General features: G+C 48.9%; 1 non-coding gene and 2 pseudogenes across 1 annotated transcript; all 3 read right to left on the bottom strand.

Moving 5' to 3' along the window:
- Positions 1 to 12,173: 12,173 nt before the first annotated feature.
- Positions 12,174 to 12,275, bottom strand: LOC142654521 (U2 spliceosomal RNA; annotated as a pseudogene).
- A 1,289-nt stretch (positions 12,276 to 13,564) lies between these two features.
- LOC142654292 (U2 spliceosomal RNA) lies at positions 13,565 to 13,781 on the bottom strand (annotated as a pseudogene).
- Positions 13,782 to 20,117: 6,336 nt separating this feature from the next.
- Positions 20,118 to 20,309, bottom strand: LOC142653965 (U2 spliceosomal RNA). The gene has a single exon (XR_012848800.1). It is a non-coding gene; the product is annotated as a U2 spliceosomal RNA (small nuclear RNA).
- Between the last annotated feature and the right edge of the window lie 3,360 nt (positions 20,310 to 23,669).

Here is a 23,669-nt window from a genome sequence, read left to right on the forward strand (position 1 = left end):
CCAGTCCAGAAGCCGAGTCCGTTCAGGATGTGGGTGGGTTCCCTCACCACTGTGCAGAACCGCTTCAGGAGCGTGGTGATGTCTTTGCCGGGGGTGTGTGGGTTCCGCATTGAGACCGTCACCCGCCTTTCCTCTCTTTGGACAGGGCAGTTGCCCACAAAGCGAGAGAAAGGGGATTCAGGCCTCGCCGCTTTCACCATCTCCCAGTACCTTCTGCAGATGTTGATCGAAGCGAAGGTCACGAAGAACATCCCGGTCATGAAGGCCTGGATGCTGATGGTCTCCGGCTTAGCGAAGCCCTGGTCCAGGAGCATCTTCTGGCAGAACACTTCTTCCGTCATGTCCGGCACTCTCCCGTCCACCTCCTTCAGCTTCAGGGCCACCGTCTGCTTCATCCAGGGCTCCAGGGTTGGAGCAGCCTGGTTCGGCTTCCTGGTGGCCTGTTCGCTTGAGGAGGCTTCAGGAGGAGATGTCCTGGCCTGGACCGGCTCACCTGGTCCATCAGCCTTCTTCTTCTGGGTGGCAGGGTTGCTGGTTGAGGCCATGGCTTCTTCCAGCTGTTCCTGTCGCTTGGGGAGGGTCTTCGATAGCTCTTTCCCGAAGGGGGGCGGAGCTATGCAAATCTTCTCCTTGCTGGCCGAGGTTCTTCCACGAAATTTCTTCCGCAGCGGTTCCTCGTCGAGCTTCTTCTGCGGCCGAGCTTCTTCAAAGATCCCCTTCAGCAGCGGCTCTTCTCCGAAGGTCTCTGTCGCAGTTCTCCTTCTTCCCGGCAGCGATCTCCCGGAGCTTCTTCCCCGATGGCGGCTTCTCCCTTCTGGATCGTCGTCTTCGCTGGTTCTTCTCCGCAGTTCGTCGCCGGCTTCGTCTGGAACGCTCTTGGATCGCTAAGCTAGTGTTTATAGCCCCCAGTGGTTCTCCGAGCTATCTATCCTTACAAGGACTGATAAGAACAGATTTTTTTGATTGAAAATTGCTTTATTGACAATCAATCGTCATCATACAAACATTACTGCGACGCAGCGCAAGCCATGAAGCAGCAAATAATAAATAATAACAGTCGTCAAACATAACATGACAGTATAATACACAGTACAGGCTAGCCTATGCTATACATTACACCACATGCTACACTAACATTCTTGCATTCACTAAAGCCAAACAACAAAGCATTACAGACAAGTGATGGGATAGGGGAGTGGGTAGGAGGGGATAGGGAAGGGGGAAATCACAGGCCCGAAGCTTTATTGAAAGACAACACACAAGAAGGGAGAGTGGGGGGAAGGGGGGTATCAGTCCTCTTCCTCATCGACGTCCGGGCTGTCCCAGGTGGAATAGTCTCTGAGCAGGCTGTGGATCAGCCTGCGGCAGTCCTGGACGGACACACTCTCTCTCCGCAAAATCAGACGGTTCCTGGCAAACCATATAGCGTCCTTAAAGCAGTTCATAAGGCGCCAGGCTTCCTGGATTGCTCCATCCGTGGTATTCCCAGGAAATAGTCCATAAAGTACCGAGCGGTACGACAGTCTGTTCCTGGGTACTGAGTCCTTGAGTTCATGTTCCAAGGCTTTCAACAGACCCTGTGCAAAGGGGCACTGCCAGAAAATGTGCAAAGATGTTTCCTCCGTGAAGGGGCACCTGGGGCAGTACCGGGTCTTGCACAGGTTGCGGGCATGCATGAATGACCTAAGAGGCAGTCCTCCCTGGATGGCCATCCATGAAATGTCCTTGTGCCCGTTGGTCAACCTGCCAGATGACACGTTAGTCCAAACAGTCTCCAACGTGTCGGCATGAAGCCCTGGAACAGACTCCAGTGAGTCCTTTGCTCTGATGTGCTTGTGGATCGTCTTAGGTTTCCACAAGTCGGGCTTAAGACCCTCCAGTTGATGCTCCCTCACAAACCGGACGACATCTCCGTAGAACCAGGGAGCGTGCCAGTTGTAAGGGAAGGAGCTGTCCCACTTGTCCCAGCCAAAACCTCGCCAGAGGGGAAGGAGGAAGTAGCGGGACATGGCCTTGCCCGCAGAGCCGTTTGCTGTCCTCAGAGTCCTACGAACACAGTCACATGCAAAAGCGATCCGCAGCAGAGTGGGAATGTCGGGTATACCCTTCCCACCTTTGCGGGGCTCCTTGTACATAACAGTCCGCTTTACTCTGTCCATTTTCGAGCCCCAGATGAAGCGAAACACAGTCCTGGTAATGGCCCTCGAGACGGTGGCAAGAGGGGGCCATGCCTGTGCAGTGTATTGTAGCACAGGCAAGACTTCGTTACGCAGGACCATTGCTTTGCCCTCAATAGTGAGTTGTCTGAGGCTCCACAGTCCGATCCTTTGGTTGACTTTGGCCAAGCGTTCTTCCCACGACTTTAGGGCTGCACCTTCCTTACCGAACCAGACTCCCAGAATTTTGATGAAGTCCGGCTTGATAGTAAACGGGAAGGAGGCAGGAGAAGGCAGGTACCACTTTCCGAAGAGCATGGCTTCCGACTTCCCGCAGTTGACTTTTGCCCCTGAAGCGCGTCCGAACTCCTCGCAGGTCTGGACGAGTGCAGTCACCGAACTCTGGTCAGCGCAGAAGACGGTCACGTCGTCCATGTACAGCGAGCATTTGACCTCGAAGTGTCCTGGACCTGGTGCGGTGATCCCTCTGATCTCTCCATTCTGCCGGATAGCCTCTGCGAAGAGCTCTATAACACAAACAAAAAGGAGAGGTGAAAGAGGACAGCCTTGTCTAACCCCCGACGATACAGGAAAGGGGTCAGTCTTCCAGCCGTTCACCAGCACCGAGCTGTAAATGTCGCAATACATCAGGTTAACATACAAACAGAACAACCTGCCAAGCCGCAGCCTACGCAGAGCCTTACCCATGAATTCGTGAGAGACCCGGTCAAAAGCCTTCTCCTGATCCAGACTGACCAGGGCCGCGTGTGTACGGCGGCTTTGCATGTAATGCACCGTGTCCCTCACCAGGGCAAGACTGTCGGCCACCCTACGGCCAGGAATGCCGCAGGTTTGGTCCGATCCGATGATCTGTCCGATGACAACCTTCAGTCTGTTGGCCAATACTTTGGCGAGGATCTTGTAGTCCACGTTCAGGAGAGAGATGGGACGCCAGTTTTTCAGGTCACATCTCTCCCCCTTCCGCTTATACAAGATCGTGATCATGCCTTCTCTCAAGGACGGTGGCATTCTACCCTCCACCACCATCTCCTCATAGAGCTCCAGCAGGTCCGGACAGATCAAGTCCCCCAGCGCTACATAGAGCTCTGCTGGGAGACCATCACTGCCCGGGGTCCTGCCGGGTCTGAAGGATTTAGCGGCAGAGAGCAGTTCCTCCACCGTCAGGGGTACATCCATAGCCTCCGTACCTGCAGGATCAAAGTGATTAGTGATACCTGACAGGAATTTATCGGCGGCTTCGGGGTCAGTGGTTTTCCGGGAGTAGAGGCTTCGGTAGTAGTCTGTGACGACTCCCATCACCTCCTTCTTCCCAGAATGCATGTTTCCGGTCTCATCTCGGAGTTCCTTCAGGGGCGTGTGGCCGGCATGGAGTTTCCTGAAAAAGAACGAGTTACATTTCTCACCCTTCTCCAGGTTCTCCACCTTGGAACGAAAGACAATTCGCTTGGATTCCTCCTCAAAGTGCCTTTTCAGGCCCTTTTTGGCTTCCTCCAGCTCCTTCCTGACGTCCCAGCCGCATTGAAGGAGGTCTTGCAGGGATCGCAGCTGACGCTGCATCTCTCTGAAGTCTCTCTTCCTCTCACACGCCTGTTGACGACTTTTTGCCTGAAAGAAACAACGAAATTCAACTTTAACATATTCCCACCAGTTACAGGTTTTGTCAAAGAAAACTTTATCATTCCTCCAAACAATATAGGCGTCTCTAAGTTCCGCCAGTACCTCCTCTCTTTCCAGCAGGGCACAATTCAGCTTCCAGGAGCCAGGGCCGGGAGGAAAACCGTGGCCGATGGCACCCTGGAAGAGAATGGCCCTGTGGTCAGAGAAGAAGCAGGGGACCATGGAGTGCCCATGCTGCTTGACTGCCCGGGAGGTGAACACAAAGTCAATCCGAGAACGAAGTGAGCCATCGGGTCGGCTCCATGAATAGTTCACAGAGCCGATCCCCATGGAGCCCACAACGTCCTGCAAGGATGCTTCGGTTACCATCTCGATAAGCAGTTTGGAACTGACATCCAGCTTGATTGAAGTGCCGGAACTTCGTCCATCCTCTTCGATGGGGCAGTTGAAGTCCCCGGCCATCACCACTGCCCTAGTGGTGGCGAGCTGGGTCCGCAGGGTCTGGAATAGTTCCAGGCGCTCAGCCTTCATAGGGGGAGCGTACACGTTGATGAGCCTAATCGGCTCTCCCGCCCAGGAACCGTCTACGACCAACAAGCGGCCGCAGACGAGCTCCTGGACAGAGTCAACAGTAAATACGCTTCCCCTAATCAGGATGGCAACCCCTGCAGACTTACAGTCGCCCCCACCAGACCAGTAGGACGGGCCATGGGTCCACTGCCTGGCCAGATGATGGTATGACCTGGAAGAGGGGAGAGTACATTCCTGCAGCATAAATACATCACTCGACTGCTTGGAAAGAAAAGTTAGCACCATCTGACATCTAGTCCTATCTCTAACACTCCTCACATTGAGGCTAAAGATGTTAAGTTTAGCAGCCATGGGGGAGAATAAAGAAGGTTAGTGCAAACGATACACCTTAGTTACCAGTCCGGTCGGGCGGATCCTCCTCTCTGGAGCCTGGCGGGTCCGGAAGATCCAGCAGGCCCTCTGACAAAAATTGTTCCAGGATTGTAGCCACCTGGATGTCTGTTGTGAAGTCGATGACCTCAGGTTCAGACACGAGTTCCTCCACCATCTGCTCCATTTCCTCCTGCTGCGCAAGGGAATCTTCGCAGATTTCCACGACTTGTCGCTTTGAGGACTCAGCAGCTGGGCTGTCCCTCACCTTTCTCTTCCTCTGGATGGCACCTGAGGAGACAAGAGGGGGAAAATCCTCCAGGGAGAGGACTCCAGCAGCTGGAGGGGAAGATGTTAGTGCTGCTGGAGCTGGGGAGAAGGGAGGCTGGGTTGGGAGAGGTGCAGGTGACAGGACCACTGAGATGGGTGGGTAGGAGAAGGTGAGAGCCTCAGTGGGGGTGACAGGGGTTGGGGACGGGGGGGTGGGGAGGGCCGGGCGAGGGAGGGTGGGAAGGGTAGGGCGAGGGAGGGCCGGGAGAGGGGGGGGAGGGACTGTCGTCTTCTTACCATCCTTCTTTTTCCCGGTCTTCTGTGCCGCTGGAGCTCTGGCTGGGGCGGGGTTCCCTCTGGCTGGAGCTTTTGCTGCTACAGTTGCCCAGGATCGATCCCTCTTCGGGCAGTCCTTGTAAGAGTGGGCTGCTTGTCCGCAGAGGTTGCACATTGTCCGTTTCGGGCAGTCTTTGGTCTCGTGTCCTGTTACCCGGCAGTTCTTGCAGGCGTCCTCCTTGCAGTCCTTCACCGAATGACCCTTCTTGCTGCATCTCCTGCAGATCTGCGGCATGTCCGGGTAATAGATGAGGCCGTAGGAGTTGCCCAGCGAGAATGACTGGGGCAGGTGCTGGAGGCCGTCTTCCGCGCTCGAATCCTTGTTCAGTCGGACGATTACCGACCACTTGCCAGTCCAGAAGCCGAGTCCGTTCAGGATGTGGGTGGGTTCCCTCACCACTGTGCAGAACCGCTTCAGGAGCGTGGTGATGTCTTTGCCGGGGGTGTGTGGGTTCCGCATTGAGACCGTCACCCGCCTTTCCTCTCTTTGGACAGGGCAGTTGCCCACAAAGCGAGAGAAAGGGGATTCAGGCCTCGCCGCTTTCACCATCTCCCAGTACCTTCTGCAGATGTTGATCGAAGCGAAGGTCACGAAGAACATCCCGGTCATGAAGGCCTGGATGCTGATGGTCTCCGGCTTAGCGAAGCCCTGGTCCAGGAGCATCTTCTGGCAGAACACTTCTTCCGTCATGTCCGGCACTCTCCCGTCCACCTCCTTCAGCTTCAGGGCCACCGTCTGCTTCATCCAGGGCTCCAGGGTTGGAGCAGCCTGGTTCGGCTTCCTGGTGGCCTGTTCGCCTGAGGAGGCTTCAGGAGGAGATGTCCTGGCCTGGGCCGGCTCACCTGGTCCATCAGCCTTCTTCTTCTGGGTGGCAGGGTTGCTGGTTGAGGCCATGGCTTCTTCCAGCTGTTCCTGTCGCTTGGGGAGGATCTTCGATAGCTCTTTCCCGAAGGGGGCGGAGCTATGCAAATCTTCTCCTTGCTGGCCGAGGTTCTTCCACAAAATTTCTTCCGCAGCGGTTCCTCGTCGAGCTTCTTCTTCTGCGGCCGAGCTTCTTCGAAGATCCCCTTCAGCAGCGGCTCTTCTCCGAAGTTCTCCTTCTTCTTCCCGGCAGCGATCTCCCGGAGCTTCTTCCCCGATGGCGGCTTCTCCCTTCTGGATCGTCGTCTTCGCTGGTTCTTCTCCGCAGTTCGTCGCCGGCTTCGTCTGGAACGCTCTTGGATCGCTAAGCTAGTGTTTATAGCCCCCAGTGGTTCTCCGAGCTATCTATCCTTACAAGGACTGATAAGAACAGATTTTTTGATTGAAAATTGCTTTATTGACAATCAATCGTCATCATACAAACATTACTGCGACGCAGCGCAAGCCATGAAGCAGCAAATAATAAATAATAACAGTCGTCAAACATAACATGACAGTATAATACACAGTACAGGCTAGCCTATGCTATACATTACACCACATGATACACTAACATTCTTGCATTCACTAAAGCCAAACAACAAAGCATTACAGACAAGTGATGGGATAGGGGAGTGGGTAGGAGGGGATAGGGAAGGGGGAAATCACAGGCCCGAAGCTTTATTGAAAGACAACACACAAGAAGGGAGAGTGGGGGGAAGGGGGGTATCAGTCCTCTTCCTCATCGACGTCCGGGCTGTCCCAGGTGGAATAGTCTCTGAGCAGGCTGTGGATCAGCCTGCGGCAGTCCTGGACGGACACACTCTCTCTCCGCAAAATCAGACGGTTCCTGGCAAACCATATAGCGTCCTTAAAGCAGTTCATAAGGCGCCAGGCTTCCTGGATTGCTCCATCCGTGGTATTCCCAGGAAATAGTCCATAAAGTACCGAGCGGTACGACAGTCTGTTCCTGGGTACTGAGTCCTTGAGTTCATGTTCCAAGGCTTTCAACAGACCCTGTGCAAAGGGGCACTGCCAGAAAATGTGCAAAGATGTTTCCTCCGTGAAGGGGCACCTGGGGCAGTACCGGGTCTTGCACAGGTTGCGGGCATGCATGAATGACCTAAGAGGCAGTCCTCCCTGGATGGCCATCCATGAAATGTCCTTGTGCCCGTTGGTCAACCTGCCAGATGACACGTTAGTCCAAACAGTCTCCAACGTGTCGGCATGAAGCCCTGGAACAGACTCCAGTGAGTCCTTTGCTCTGATGTGCTTGTGGATCGTCTTAGGTTTCCACAAGTCGGGCTTAAGACCCTCCAGTTGATGCTCCCTCACAAACCGGACGACATCTCCGTAGAACCAGGGAGCGTGCCAGTTGTAAGGGAAGGAGCTGTCCCACTTGTCCCAGCCAAAACCTCGCCAGAGGGGAAGGAGGAAGTAGCGGGACATGGCCTTGCCCGCAGAGCCGTTTGCTGTCCTCAGAGTCCTACGAACACAGTCACATGCAAAAGCGATCCGCAGCAGAGTGGGAATGTCGGGTATACCCTTCCCACCTTTGCGGGGCTCCTTGTACATAACAGTCCGCTTTACTCTGTCCATTTTCGAGCCCCAGATGAAGCGAAACACAGTCCTGGTAATGGCCCTCGAGACGGTGGCAAGAGGGGGCCATGCCTGTGCAGTGTATTGTAGCACAGGCAAGACTTCGTTACGCAGGACCATTGCTTTGCCCTCAATAGTGAGTTGTCTGAGGCTCCACAGTCCGATCCTTTGGTTGACTTTGGCCAAGCGTTCTTCCCACGACTTTAGGGCTGCACCTTCCTTACCGAACCAGACTCCCAGAATTTTGATGAAGTCCGGCTTGATAGTAAACGGGAAGGAGGCAGGAGAAGGCAGGTACCACTTTCCGAAGAGCATGGCTTCCGACTTCCCGCAGTTGACTTTTGCCCCTGAAGCGCGTCCGAACTCCTCGCAGGTCTGGACGAGTGCAGTCACCGAACTCTGGTCAGCGCAGAAGACGGTCACGTCGTCCATGTACAGCGAGCATTTGACCTCGAAGTGTCCTGGACCTGGTGCGGTGATCCCTCTGATCTCTCCATTCTGCCGGATAGCCTCTGCGAAGAGCTCTATAACACAAACAAAAAGGAGAGGTGAAAGAGGACAGCCTTGTCTAACCCCCGACGATACAGGAAAGGGGTCAGTCTTCCAGCCGTTCACCAGCACCGAGCTGTAAATGTCGCAATACATCAGGTTAACATACAAACAGAACAACCTGCCAAGCCGCAGCCTACGCAGAGCCTTACCCATGAATTCGTGAGAGACCCGGTCAAAAGCCTTCTCCTGATCCAGACTGACCAGGGCCGCGTGTGTACGGCGGCTTTGCATGTAATGCACCGTGTCCCTCACCAGGGCAAGACTGTCGGCCACCCTACGGCCAGGAATGCCGCAGGTTTGGTCCGATCCGATGATCTGTCCGATGACAACCTTCAGTCTGTTGGCCAATACTTTGGCGAGGATCTTGTAGTCCACGTTCAGGAGAGAGATGGGACGCCAGTTTTTCAGGTCACATCTCTCCCCCTTCCGCTTATACAAGATCGTGATCATGCCTTCTCTCAAGGACGGTGGCATTCTACCCTCCACCACCATCTCCTCATAGAGCTCCAGCAGGTCCGGACAGATCAAGTCCCCCAGCGCTACATAGAGCTCTGCTGGGAGACCATCACTGCCCGGGGTCCTGCCGGGTCTGAAGGATTTAGCGGCAGAGAGCAGTTCCTCCACCGTCAGGGGTACATCCATAGCCTCCGTACCTGCAGGATCAAAGTGATTAGTGATACCTGACAGGAATTTATCGGCGGCTTCGGGGTCAGTGGTTTTCCGGGAGTAGAGGCTTCGGTAGTAGTCTGTGACGACTCCCATCACCTCCTTCTTCCCAGAATGCATGTTTCCGGTCTCATCTCGGAGTTCCTTCAGGGGCGTGTGGCCGGCATGGAGTTTCCTGAAAAAGAACGAGTTACATTTCTCACCCTTCTCCAGGTTCTCCACCTTGGAACGAAAGACAATTCGCTTGGATTCCTCCTCAAAGTGCCTTTTCAGGCCCTTTTTGGCTTCCTCCAGCTCCTTCCTGACGTCCCAGCCGCATTGAAGGAGGTCTTGCAGGGATCGCAGCTGACGCTGCATCTCTCTGAAGTCTCTCTTCCTCTCACACGCCTGTTGACGACTTTTTGCCTGAAAGAAACAACGAAATTCAACTTTAACATATTCCCACCAGTTACAGGTTTTGTCAAAGAAAACTTTATCATTCCTCCAAACAATATAGGCGTCTCTAAGTTCCGCCAGTACCTCCTCTCTTTCCAGCAGGGCACAATTCAGCTTCCAGGAGCCAGGGCCGGGAGGAAAACCGTGGCCGATGGCACCCTGGAAGAGAATGGCCCTGTGGTCAGAGAAGAAGCAGGGGACCATGGAGTGCCCATGCTGCTTGACTGCCCGGGAGGTGAACACAAAGTCAATCCGAGAACGAAGTGAGCCATCGGGTCGGCTCCATGAATAGTTCACAGAGCCGATCCCCATGGAGCCCACAACGTCCTGCAAGGATGCTTCGGTTACCATCTCGATAAGCAGTTTGGAACTGACATCCAGCTTGATTGAAGTGCCGGAACTTCGTCCATCCTCTTCGATGGGGCAGTTGAAGTCCCCGGCCATCACCACTGCCCTAGTGGTGGCGAGCTGGGTCCGCAGGGTCTGGAATAGTTCCAGGCGCTCAGCCTTCATAGGGGGAGCGTACACGTTGATGAGCCTAATCGGCTCTCCCGCCCAGGAACCGTCTACGACCAACAAGCGGCCGCAGACGAGCTCCTGGACAGAGTCAACAGTAAATACGCTTCCCCTAATCAGGATGGCAACCCCTGCAGACTTACAGTCGCCCCCACCAGACCAGTAGGACGGGCCATGGGTCCACTGCCTGGCCAGATGATGGTATGACCTGGAAGAGGGGAGAGTACATTCCTGCAGCATAAATACATCACTCGACTGCTTGGAAAGAAAAGTTAGCACCATCTGACATCTAGTCCTATCTCTAACACTCCTCACATTGAGGCTAAAGATGTTAAGTTTAGCAGCCATGGGGGAGAATAAAGAAGGTTAGTGCAAACGATACACCTTAGTTACCAGTCCGGTCGGGCGGATCCTCCTCTCTGGAGCCTGGCGGGTCCGGAAGATCCAGCAGGCCCTCTGACAAAAATTGTTCCAGGATTGTAGCCACCTGGATGTCTGTTGTGAAGTCGATGACCTCAGGTTCAGACACGAGTTCCTCCACCATCTGCTCCATTTCCTCCTGCTGCGCAAGGGAATCTTCGCAGATTTCCACGACTTGTCGCTTTGAGGACTCAGCAGCTGGGCTGTCCCTCACCTTTCTCTTCCTCTGGATGGCACCTGAGGAGACAAGAGGGGGAAAATCCTCCAGGGAGAGGACTCCAGCAGCTGGAGGGGAAGATGTTAGTGCTGCTGGAGCTGGGGAGAAGGGAGGCTGGGTTGGGAGAGGTGCAGGTGACAGGACCACTGAGATGGGTGGGTAGGAGAAGGTGAGAGCCTCAGTGGGGGTGACAGGGGTTGGGGACGGGGGGGTGGGGAGGGCCGGGCGAGGGAGGGTGGGAAGGGTAGGGCGAGGGAGGGCCGGGAGAGGGGGGGGAGGGACTGTCGTCTTCTTACCATCCTTCTTTTTCCCGGTCTTCTGTGCCGCTGGAGCTCTGGCTGGGGCGGGGTTCCCTCTGGCTGGAGCTTTTGCTGCTACAGTTGCCCAGGATCGATCCCTCTTCGGGCAGTCCTTGTAAGAGTGGGCTGCTTGTCCGCAGAGGTTGCACATTGTCCGTTTCGGGCAGTCTTTGGTCTCGTGTCCTGTTACCCGGCAGTTCTTGCAGGCGTCCTCCTTGCAGTCCTTCACCGAATGACCCTTCTTGCTGCATCTCCTGCAGATCTGCGGCATGTCCGGGTAATAGATGAGGCCGTAGGAGTTGCCCAGCGAGAATGACTGGGGCAGGTGCTGGAGGCCGTCTTCCGCGCTCGAATCCTTGTTCAGTCGGACGATTACCGACCACTTGCCAGTCCAGAAGCCGAGTCCGTTCAGGATGTGGGTGGGTTCCCTCACCACTGTGCAGAACCGCTTCAGGAGCGTGGTGATGTCTTTGCCGGGGGTGTGTGGGTTCCGCATTGAGACCGTCACCCGCCTTTCCTCTCTTTGGACAGGGCAGTTGCCCACAAAGCGAGAGAAAGGGGATTCAGGCCTCGCCGCTTTCACCATCTCCCAGTACCTTCTGCAGATGTTGATCGAAGCGAAGGTCACGAAGAACATCCCGGTCATGAAGGCCTGGATGCTGATGGTCTCCGGCTTAGCGAAGCCCTGGTCCAGGAGCATCTTCTGGCAGAACACTTCTTCCGTCATGTCCGGCACTCTCCCGTCCACCTCCTTCAGCTTCAGGGCCACCGTCTGCTTCATCCAGGGCTCCAGGGTTGGAGCAGCCTGGTTCGGCTTCCTGGTGGCCTGTTCGCCTGAGGAGGCTTCAGGAGGAGATGTCCTGGCCTGGGCCGGCTCACCTGGTCCATCAGCCTTCTTCTTCTGGGTGGCAGGGTTGCTGGTTGAGGCCATGGCTTCTTCCAGCTGTTCCTGTCGCTTGGGGAGGATCTTCGATAGCTCTTTCCCGAAGGGGGCGGAGCTATGCAAATCTTCTCCTTGCTGGCCGAGGTTCTTCCACAAAATTTCTTCCGCAGCGGTTCCTCGTCGAGCTTCTTCTTCTGCGGCCGAGCTTCTTCGAAGATCCCCTTCAGCAGCGGCTCTTCTCCGAAGTTCTCCTTCTTCTTCCCGGCAGCGATCTCCCGGAGCTTCTTCCCCGATGGCGGCTTCTCCCTTCTGGATCGTCGTCTTCGCTGGTTCTTCTCCGCAGTTCGTCGCCGGCTTCGTCTGGAACGCTCTTGGATCGCTAAGCTAGTGTTTATAGCCCCCAGTGGTTCTCCGAGCTATCTATCCTTACAAGGACTGATAAGAACAGATACTACACTTGATCTTAGCCAAAAGGCCGAGAAGCGATAACCCGAATGGGCCGGCCGTTGACCGAGCCTGCCTAATACTGCTGTTCACCCCTTGCAGCGATTGATTCAGCCTACTCCTAGGCAATTCCATGGGGCCCTGCAGGCTCACACACATTTACAGCTACTAAGCGGGAGGGAGGTGAATAAAGGCCGGAGAGGAAGCTACACAGGATTTGCTTCTTTTGCTTGCACCACAATGCAGTGCTGAAAGAGGAGGAATCTACATAAAAACGCCTTCCTGGCAACGCCCAAATGCCCTCCTGCCATGCAGATAAACACTGGCAGCGGCAGCAAGTGCATGCCCACAGCCACCCCTTGTTCCTTCACACCTTGTATCAGCTGTAATCCAGTCCAGTCCGGTGCTGCCTGCTGAGCAGCACTGACCAACACTGCCTGGGCCCAGGCTTTTATCTATCTCTGAGGCAGGCCCCATTATGATGTCAGAAAGCTGGCTCTGGAATCCTGAGGGCTCCACTATGACACGTGCAAAGTTCCGTCTGAACTTTATATAAGACGGTGAGGCTCAGTCAGTCACTCAGTGTTGCCTGAGAGGGCAACACTGCAACAGCCGGCCGCCAGGCTGTCTTTTTTTTGCACATTTATTTGCCTCCAGGAGGCCACAAGAGGGAGACAAGGGACTGCAAAATGGAAAATAAGCATCCACCAACTTTACAGACAACTTCTCTTTGCTCCTACAACCTCCATCCTTGCACAGTTTGTTATTCTTCTAGGTAACATAGTAACAAATCCAAATTGCTGCTCTCTTTGTAGGCAAGCAAGGCTTTGTTGCAACTGCAATTCTTACTTCTTCTTGAAATGTAGGGACGACAGTACATTCCATCACATCCATGTAGTGTACACAGGTAGGTCCATTGTGGCGGGCAGGCAGGCAGGCGGGCGGGCGGGCGGCTTTAATGGCTGTTTGCTGTTCCCCTACTCCACTCCGCTATTTGACTGTGGTGCTGCATCAATCAGTGGCTGGCTCAGGTGCAGCTCTTTAACCTACCTAGGAGGGAGGGCGGAGAGAAGACAAGGAAGGTGAATGAGCTGTTCCAATGTGAAATGCCGGAAACACAGAAACACAGAAGACACACACACAACAAGAGGTGGCAATGTATTAATTAATTGCATTTAATAAATGAGCTCATTATCACACATGACTGTACAAATGCATTGTCCAACAGGTGTTGAAATAATGGGATTAAAAGGGGAGATCCCATCAGAAAGACAAAAACAATAGCAAACACAAATAGCACTTTTGGAATCTGATTTTAGTCAACACATAAGGGAAGGGTGCACCGGTCCTGGAAATACTGCAATACCAGGTCAATGCGTGGAGTGGACAGAGCAAGCTCTATTTCCATCTCCCTGTTCTAAAAATCCATTTAATATATGGTCCCCAGATAGGGGACGTATCAGATATTAAACTGATAAGAACAGATTTTTTTTTTTTTTTTTTTTTTTTTTTTTTTTTTTTTATACCATTCAGTTCAACTTAAAGCAACAGTACAACGCAAGAACCATTTTGCATCTTTAAGGCATAAGTTGCCTTAGTCATACATCATCATGGTAATACTTTATTCCGATCAAAAAGAAACATAATAAAACAAGGGACAACATTTGAAACAGAGATAGAAAACAACAATTAACTGTATTTCACTAACCTTCTCCATTTCTTAAATTTCCAAACTCCCTCTGCGTCTATGCCACCACCACACTGACTATCCCAGCGATAAACCACATATAATCTAGACAATATCATCCTCACACAATCATTAATTGGTACCCACTTATGCTTGAAAATACCTAAATTGCGCACATCCCACAAGCTCTCCATTATACACACCATAATCAACCATAATATCCTATCACTTGCCCTATTACATGCACCTATAGCGAACATTGCGACCTTCCAATCCATAAAACTTACCCCAGCCAATTCCTTACACAAACCACCCATTCTTCTCCAAACCTCATAAGCATAATCACAGTCCCAAAAGAGATGTCTTACAGTCTCACACGAACCACACCCAACTCTTGGACAAACCTCAAATCTAACTAACATCCTCCTCCTCTGCACATCTCTAACAGGCAAAATATCATGCATCGCCATCCACACTATGTCTTTTTGCCTATTTGACATACCTGTCACACTTAACTTCTTCCAAACATTCACAACATCCTGTCCTCTCAAACCCACAATATTACAGACAACCTCATTCACACACAACCTTTTTGACACAGCCTTCTTATTCTTAAACTCACCCATTGGAACTGCAATCAAATCATGCTTCCTAATAAATTTTTCAATCAGAATATACCATACAGGACATACATACGCAACAGGCACAGTAGCATCTCTCTTAACCCAATCTAACCCATAAAGCATCCAACCCGCCATATACCTAACCATATACGCGCTCTTACTTCCTTTTCCCAAAAGAACCACCACCATTTTAATATAATTAAGCCCAAGAAAAACCTCAACATGTGGAAAACCCAAACCCCCATTCTCACAAGACTTATACACAAATTCACGCTTCAGTTTCTCCATTCGGCTTCCCCAAAAAAAAGTAAAAACCATTTTCTCTAACTTCTTAATCTTCCTACTGGCGGTTGGAAAAACACAAGCCACAAAGACCAGAATTGGCAGAATAACCGATTTTATTATTAATACCTTCCCCGATAGGGTCAGGTCCCTAAGCCTCCAAAAATTTAACTTCCTCTCAATTCTCAAGCCGCATTCATCCCAACTCTCATTCCCTCTTAAATCATCATTAAACTGAATCCCCAACACTTTCACTGCACCCACTTCATTTCGCACCCCTCCCATTCTTACTCCCCTGTCCCCAAAACACTTGAATACACACTTACCCCAATTCACTTTAAAAGCAGATGCACCACAGAAGAAATCCAACCATAATTTAACTCTATTCAGCCCAGCCATACAATCACTCACAACCACCACATCATCCATATAACCCAAAATTTTAACACATTTACCCCCACTCCCTGGGATCAGAAAACCTCTCATTACCTTATCTCTTCTTACTAAACACATCAGAACTTCAATTACACAAATAAACAAAACAGGGGACATAGGGCACCCCTGTCTAACCCCAGATTCTACACATACTTTTGAACTTAAATTACCATTCACCAAAACTTCACTTGACACATCCCTGTACAAACACTTCACACCTTCCAAAAACCTAGTGGAGAAACCCATCCTAGCAAGTACCGCAAACATAAACCCGTGCGACACCCTATCGAAAGCCTTTTCAAAATCCAATGCAAGCATCATACACTTCTGTTTCCTACTCATACAGTCACCAATCAAATCTCTCAACAAAACCAAATTATCAGTCATACTTCTACCTGGCACAGCACACACTTGCTCCTCCCCTACAATTTTACCTACCACCTCACGCATACGATTAGCCAAGATTTTACTAAAACATTTATAATCTGCATTCAATAATGAAATTGGCCTCCAATTACCCAAACACTTCTTGTCTCCTTTCTTGTAGATCAAAACAATCACACCTTCTTTCATAGACTCACACAAAACCCCTTTATCCCATATATTCTTACACACTTCCAGCAAGTCTACCCCTATTACCTCCCACATCTTTACGTAGAATTCCACCGGAATACCATCTTTACCAGGAGTTTTATTTTTCCCCGCACTCATTATCACATTCTTCACTTCTTCAAGAGTTATCTCTTCATTCAACCCCACGCAGTCATCCTCACCAAGGACACTTTCCAAACCACCCAAAACCTCATTCATCAAACCATTATCAATCCATTTTTTCCCATACAACTCTGAATAGTATGATTCCACCACTTTTACCACATCTACACCCTCCATACACTCACCTTTCTCATTAACAACTTCATTCATATCTTCTTTCTTACCACACATTTTTTTGAAAAAAAATCTTGTACATTTTTCATTTTTATCTAGATATTCCACTTTTGATCTAAAAATGATTTCTTTACCTTTTCTTTCCAAAACCTGCTTTAACTCCTTTCTGGCCTCTTCCAACAAATCACTCATATCAATCCCATTTTCACCCATCTTACGTAACCATTCTATCCTAACATTCAGATCTTTATACTGATTACGTAGTCTAGTAGCTTGTTTATGTCCCCATCTTACAAAAAAATTTTTAATCTGCACTTTCACCCAATCCCACCACTTAAGCACATCTTTAAAACTATTTTTCTCCCTTTTCCACACAGCATACTTACACTTAAACTCATCCATCACTTCCACATCCTCTAATAATCTACTATTCAACTTCCATACACCCCTCCCAAAACTAAATTTACAATTACCTTCCATCCATACTTGCAAACATACATGATCCGAAAATGGTACCTCACTTTGAACAAAAGTCTTACAAACTAGATTCTTGGATACACATATACGGTCAATCCTAGACTCAACCCCTCCTCTGTCTGATTTATACGTTGGTGGTGGTGGCTTACCCAAATGCATTTCTGCCGTATCTAGAAAAGAAAAGTCAGACATTAATTGATTTAACTTTTTCCCGGTCACATCCAGGCCCTCTCCATCAAAGGAGCAATTGAAATCTCCTACAAAAATTGTAGGTATCCTCCCAGGTAGGAAAATGCTCAGCTTTTCTAACAAAGCCAGCCTACTCGCCCTGTCTGTAGGGCAATACGTATTTATCACCCTGACCCTAAATCCCCTACAACACACTACTGCAATCAGACATCGACCTATTTCAACCACTGTGTAACTCTCCAAGTTTATACCCTTATTCCCCAGTAGTATCCCTACACCATCATTTTTATTAAACGAAGACCCTGACCAAACACATTGCCCATAGGGCCAATCCCCCTCCCCCGGTGGTTCAGATATGCCACATTCCTGCAGGCAAGAAATTTCTGCTCCAAGATTCCTGACATGATCCAAAACTAAAGCACGTCTAGACTTAGATGCTATTTGTCTGACATTTATGGATATGACATTAAATGTAGTTTTGGAGCCCATATCTTGATCTTTTTACGAACGTAACCACCGATACCCCACTGTCTGATCAGCCTACGCCTCCTGGAGGCTGGCAACCGGACACGAAGACAGCTTTTTCTGCGTCCTCCCCTAAAAAAGGAAAATCCTCAGAGAAATGAGAGATAGGGTAAATTCCCCTGTCTGGGCTGGCTCCATCCTCACTCAAGGGTGACAGCATAGTACGTAGTCTTTTGGAAGACGACCCTTCTCCCTCCTCCTCAGCAGATCTCACAAGAGAAGATGGAAAGTCTCCTTGGCCACCTCCGCCATCTTGTTCTATGTAAATTCCTTCCCAGGACAAGACCGGAGTCCTGGAGAGAGAAGCATCTATCTCACCATCCCCCCTCAAACCAGTCAAGTCATCAGAGGGGTGAGGCAGGTCTCCTTCCAACAAAGCCACTTCCATTTCTTCAGCCACCGTTTTGCTAGCATGAGTTAGCTCAGTGAGAGATTCAGCAGGCTCCCCAGGAGGTGATGGCCCAGCAGGCCCTCTGGGAGGCGTCGGCTCAGCAGGCTCCTTAGGCGTCGGCTCCTGAATTCCCTGGACAACAGAGCTTAGAACCACATTAGATGTACTGCCACTGGCTTCACCTGCTACTACCTCCGCCATAGTCCTCACCCTCTTATTTTTTGCACGCATTGGGCAGTTTTTAAATGCATGTCCCACTGTACTACACATGTTGCACACAATAGGATTCTTACAGTCTTTAGCCAGATGACCATCCTGGTTGCATTTGTTGCATGTAACCCCTTCCTGTGTGCAGTCTTCATAAGTATGCCCATACGTTTTACACTTCCTGCAAAACACAGGAGGCTGGGGGAAAAATAAATAACCTTTATCACGGCCAATTGCAAAATTTCTGGGAGGGTATTTAACCCCCAATGGTCCTGCAGGGTCCTCTTCAAAGCGCACAAAAAACTTATGTTTTCCAGTCCATATAGACTCAGTGTTTAGAACCTGGTGGGAATAACTTGCATAGGAGCAGTACTTCCTTAGAAAAGAAAGAATGTCCTCCACCAACACATGAGGATTGTACATAAGCACAACCAATGGCACATCATTGTTACACAGCACAGTGAAGACAAGTCCATCCAGCTCAGTATTTTGCAGGTTTGCCTTGATTGTCGCATACAAATTGTAACAAGCATTGAGACTGTTGAGAACAAGAGTAAAACGGTTACCTCTAGGGTCCTGAAGGCATAGAATGTCGCTCCTGCTGACATTGAGGGTCTTGAAGAGGATGTCTTGCACCAGATGCTTCAATGAAAACAGATCTCTTTTATCCAAGGGTACGTCGATACCGAAAGCGTTCTTGATCCGGGTTTCCCCGATCCCAGCGTAGCGGAGCCTAGCTCCCATGATCGCTCTACTAATGATCACTCAGCCTACCCCCTAATAGCAGCAGATGGCTTAAGCCACCGAGGTGGCGATGCCAAAAGGCCAAGGGCATGACATGCTGATCACCTAATGACACGAGATCGTGCCAAAAGGCCGAGAAGCGATAACCCGAATGGGCCGGCCGTTGACCGAGCCTGCCTAATACTGCTGTTCACCCCTTGCAGCGATTGATTCAGCCTACTCCTAGGCAATTCCATGGGGCCCTGCAGGCTCACACACATTTACAGCTACTAAGCGGGAGGGAGGTGAATAAAGGCCGGAGAGGAAGCTACACAGGATTTGCTTCTTTTGCTTGCACCACAATGCAGTGCTGAAAGAGGAGGAATCTACATAAAAACGCCTTCCTGGCAACGCCCAAATGCCCTCCTGCCATGCAGATAAACACTGGCAGCGGCAGCAAGTGCATGCCCACAGCCACCCCTTGTTCCTTCACACCTTGTATCAGCTGTAATCCAGTCCAGTCCGGTGCTGCCTGCTGAGCAGCACTGACCAACACTGCCTGGGCCCAGGCTTTTATCTATCTCTGAGGCAGGCCCCATTATGATGTCAGAAAGCTGGCTCTGGAATCCTGAGGGCTCCACTATGACACGTGCAAAGTTCCGTCTGAACTTTATATAAGACGGTGAGGCTCAGTCAGTCACTCAGTGTTGCCTGAGAGGGCAACACTGCAACAGCCGGCCGCCAGGCTGTCTTTTTTTTGCACATTTATTTGCCTCCAGGAGGCCACAAGAGGGAGACAAGGGACTGCAAAATGGAAAATAAGCATCCACCAACTTTACAGACAACTTCTCTTTGCTCCTACAACCTCCATCCTTGCACAGTTTGTTATTCTTCTAGGTAACATAGTAACAAATCCAAATTGCTGCTCTCTTTGTAGGCAAGCAAGGCTTTGTTGCAACTGCAATTCTTACTTCTTCTTGAAATGTAGGGACGACAGTACATTCCATCACATCCATGTAGTGTACACAGGTAGGTCCATTGTGGCGGGCAGGCAGGCAGGCAGGCGGGCGGGCGGGCGGCTTTAATGGCTGTTTGCTGTTCCCCTACTCCACTCCGCTATTTGACTGTGGTGCTGCATCAATCAGTGGCTGGCTCAGGTGCAGCTCTTTAACCTACCTAGGAGGGAGGGCGGAGAGAAGACAAGGAAGGTGAATGAGCTGTTCCAATGTGAAATGCCGGAAACACAGAAACACAGAAGACACACACACAACAAGAGGTGGCAATGTATTAATTAATTGCATTTAATAAATGAGCTCATTATCACACATGACTGTACAAATGCATTGTCCAACAGGTGTTGAAATAATGGGATTAAAAGGGGAGATCCCATCAGAAAGACAAAAACAATAGCAAACACAAATAGCACTTTTGGAATCTGATTTTAGTCAACACATAAGGGAAGGGTGCACCGGTCCTGGAAATACTGCAATACCAGGTCAATGCGTGGAGTGGACAGAGCAAGCTCTATTTCCATCTCCCTGTTCTAAAAATCCATTTAATATATGGTCCCCAGATAGGGGACGTATCAGATATTAAACTGATAAGAACAGATAAGGTTTCAACAAAGTTTTTTATTGGCAAAAATAATATATTTTACAGACTTTTTTTTAAAATTGAAACCACAAGATAAAATCAACAGCATAATACATGAATATTCATACATTTAAATGAATACAAAAGTAATAATAATAAGACCATTAATACAGATGTTATAATAAAAGTACAGAACAATAGCAGGATAAAATTTATACAGGGCATAAAAGACATAAAAGAATAAAACCATTTTTATTTACAATGTTATGGTATTCCACATTTGCAAACACCACATGGATGTTGCTTCTTTTACCCCTAGCTGCTTTTTGTCCCTAAGATAATAAATATACATTTCACTTAGGGCATATTTCACACAATTTTTAACGTCAATAAAATCATGTTTAAAAAGCAGAATGTTCCTAACCTTCCAAATGGCATTCTTAAAACAGTTTAAAATGATCCAACAGACCATTTGCTGTTTAAAACTTGGGCAGTTAAAAAGACCATAAAACACGTATTCAAATTTAAGATCTTTAAGACCGCAGGCCCATTTCAGCAATGGGCCTACCTTCCTCCAAACCTCCTGTGCATATGGGCAGTTCCAAAACAGGTGCATTATCGTCTCGTCGTCACCACACCTGTCTCTCGGGCACTTGGCTCTCGCCACCAGTCCTCGCCTATGCTGGAATTCACGAGTAGGGAGGCACTGGTGAACGATTGCCCAGGCAAGGTCCTTGTGCACATTTGCCATAAATTTCCCGAAAACGTTCCGCCACACCACCTTGGACCTTGCCTGTGAGAAATTTGAAACTGCCAGTGTATCCTCCTGCCGCCTACAGGAGAGTGACACTTTTTTCTGGTCCCCCAATATGTCAGGCTCCAATTCTTGGAGACCTAGGAGCCTGACAGTTTTTTCGAGCACCGCATATTGTTTTGGGGGACACAGAAGCACAGGAGAATTCAAAGGGACACGAAACCATCGTTTAAAAATCATGCCCGTAGCGTACTTTAAAAAGTAGCTAAAAATACCATCAGAATTATACATTTTAAAACAGAAGCAAAAGTATTTAATGTAAAAGAAGTTAAAAAGGTTAGGAACATCTCTCCCGCCATTGTCCTTACATCTGTACATAAAATCACGTTTTAGTTTTTCCATTTTGGAACCCCATAAAAACATAAAACAGATCCTGGTCACTTTTTAATATATAAAATTGTTGGAGGGAAAACCATAGCTACATAAAGCATTATGGGTAATAAAACAGATTTAATTATTAAAACTTTTCCCTCCATGGTGAGATTTCTCAAATTCCACATTAAAACCTTTTTTTCCATTTTGGCAATTACTGAATCCCAATTGGGTCTCCCATCGTTTTCTTGATTAAAAACAATTCCTAAAATTTTTATCTGATCCTGCTGCATGTTAACTCCTGGTGTCACAGAGGAATCCCATACACCAGTATAAAAACAGTCACACTTATCAACGTTTAATTTAAAACCAGAGGCTTCACAAAAAAAACCGGTGTTCCTCAATGCCCGTCTCATAGAAGCGGCGTCTGGGCATAGGACGGTGGCGTCATCCATATAGCCTAGGATTTTTACCTGGTTCCCCCTTCCTCCAGGTATGGGCACGCCTCTGATGACTTTATCATCTCTTATTAGGGTGAACAGAGGTTCTATGGCACAAATAAAAAGGAGCGGAGACAACGGGCACCCCTGTTTCACCCCTGATAAAAGAGGAACACCTTTAGTTAAAAATCCGTTGATAGAAATTTGGCTAAAACAGGATCGATATAAAAGCTTAATACGTGTTAAAATAATTTCAGGAACAGCCATCTTTTTAAGAACCATAAAAAGATATTCATGGGAGACCCGGTCAAAAGCCTTCTCGAAATCTAAGGATAAAATAGCAAGGCTTTGACCCCTTTCTTTAAAATACCAAATGATGTCACGTAAAATATTCAGGGACTCAGTAATTGACCTCCCAGGTACCCCACATACCTGGTTTGGATGGATTAATTTATGAATAAAAGGTTTAAAACGGATTGTTATTAGTTTAGCTAAAATTTTACAATCAACGTTTAAAAGAGTAATAGGGCGCCAGTTTTTTAACTGGTCCCTCTCACCTTTTTTAAAAATTAAGGACACAATCCCCCTCCTCCAGGAAGGGGGCAGCTCTTCAGTAATAAAAACTTCCTTATACAATAAAAACATGTCATTCTTTAAAATTTCCCAAAAAGCATGATAAAATTCGATGGGCAGACCATCTTCCCCAGGAGCTTTCCCATTAGAAAAACTTTTAAAAGCAAATAAAAGTTCCTCCAAGGTAATATTACGGGATAAAACTTCCTGGTCTAAAATATCTAGCTTGGCATCAAGGGAATTAAGAACATGTTCTAAAAAGGAAGGATCAATATTTTTCTTGTTAAAAAGAGATTGGTAGAAATTAAAAGCAGAATTTAAAATGCCGACCATAGTGGTTTCTCCTTCAAGGTTTAAAATGACATCTCGTTTATCCATTACCTTTTTGAAGAAGAACCGGGAACACTTCTCGCCATCCTCGAGGTGCTTTAAATGTGAATTAAAAATTATTTGTTTCCCTTTCTCTTCTATGGCATATTTTATTTCAGCTTTAAGATTTAAGATATCATCATCAACATCCATACCAATCTCCTTCAATTTAAAAAGTACATGTAAACGTTTATTAAGAACATAAAACCATTGTTTTTTCTCTTTTGCTTTCTTCTTACCTGCTCGAATAAAAAAAGCTCTGATTTTGGGTTTAATGCCCTCCCACCAGTGTAGCATAGGCTGACTGGGCGCTCTATGGGACTGCCAACACTGGTAGGTCCGCACAAACTCCTCTTTAATGATGGGGTCCTCCAGGAGTGTGGTGTTTAGTCTCCAGGGACCCCTACAAGCTTTTTGCTCTCCCTCTAGCTCCAGGTGCACTGAAAGGAGCTTGTGATCAGATAAAATATTTGTTAAAAGCAAACATTTTTTGGGAATAAAACTATTAGAAGTGAAAATAAAATCAATTCTGGAGCTCACTCTTCCATTGGACCAGGTGGGGCCTGGGTCCGCAGGCAAGAGTTCCCTCCAGCAATCTTTCAATTTAAAATCACCAATAAAATTCTTGAGCAGGTAAGAAGTACGGTCAATTTTTCGATTAAAATCCCCACCCTGGCGGTGTTCTCCATCTCGCACACAGTTAAAATCACCACCCACCAGCAGGGGGGTAGACCCAACACAAAACAATGGTAAAATCTCTAATAGTTCTGCCCTCTCCTGTTTGGTAGGAGGGGCATAAACGTTTAAAACACGAATTAAAGTTCCATTAAAAAGCAAATGTATTAAAATAGCTCTGCCGGGCATGATTTCAGTCACTGTTTGGATGGAGATAAAACGACCTCGGCAGAG

This window comes from Rhinoderma darwinii, chromosome 5, assembly GCF_050947455.1.
Source record: "Rhinoderma darwinii isolate aRhiDar2 chromosome 5, aRhiDar2.hap1, whole genome shotgun sequence".
NCBI classification, from domain to species: domain Eukaryota; kingdom Metazoa; phylum Chordata; class Amphibia; order Anura; family Rhinodermatidae; genus Rhinoderma; species Rhinoderma darwinii.